Source organism: Eulemur rufifrons, unplaced genomic scaffold (assembly GCF_041146395.1).
Source record: "Eulemur rufifrons isolate Redbay unplaced genomic scaffold, OSU_ERuf_1 scaffold_273, whole genome shotgun sequence".
NCBI classification, from domain to species: domain Eukaryota; kingdom Metazoa; phylum Chordata; class Mammalia; order Primates; family Lemuridae; genus Eulemur; species Eulemur rufifrons.
The window spans coordinates 120,001-120,864 of NW_027183055.1; positions in this window are offsets into that span (position 1 = coordinate 120,001).

The following is an 864-nucleotide window of genomic DNA, read 5'->3' on the forward strand; positions in this document are numbered from 1 at the left end:
ACCCCCCGCGCACCTCGCAGGGCCCGGACCCCGACCGCCATCGCGGTCGCGTGTAGCTCCGGAAAAACGCTCTTCTTGCACGCACGCGCGACCGGCCGCCCCCCAACGCCGTCCGGCCCGCCACGCGGAGGCCCGCCGACCGTTCAACCGAGGCACGTCGCCGGGGGGGTGGGGGGCGCCGTCCAGGGCCTTGGCGGCCAGGGCGACGCCCCCTCCCCGCGGCGAGGTCAGGTTCGGGCAGCGCAGTCGGGCGAACGCTCGTCGCGGGGCGGTCGGCAGCCGTGAGGAAGAGAGAAGGAGCACCCTTTCGAACAGGGATGAGACCCCCGCGAGGGCGAGGCACGAGAGCCCGTGGGGAGGCGAGACCTGCGCCGCGACCGGGCCACTGGGGAAACAACGCCACGGGATCCCACCGCCCCAAACCCGAGAGCGGTCCCGCAACGCGCCCGTGACGCCAGCCGGCCAAAGCCTTCGGCACCCCTCGACCCTCCCAACGGGGCCACGGCCTCACCACCGGGGCGTCCCAGAGCGACGCCGGCCTTCGGCCCTCGGCCCGCACGCCACCGCGCCTAATCCCATTCTCGTCCGTTTCCCAATCCTGTCTCGCTCCGGGGAGCACCGTGCACCGGTGGAACGACCCCCTCGTTGGCCGGGCGGTCCCCCCAGCCGCAATCCACAGGCGCCAGCACGGGAGCGCCCATCCATCCGCGGCCTGGCACGGGACCGGGTGGAGGGCCGCACGCTCACAGGGGATGGGGAGGGGGCGCGAGACGGGCCGCACCACCACCCCCTTCCCCCAGCGCACACCGGGGCGACCCGCGGCCGGGGCACGCAGCGCACACACGCGGGCGCCCTTCACAGCTG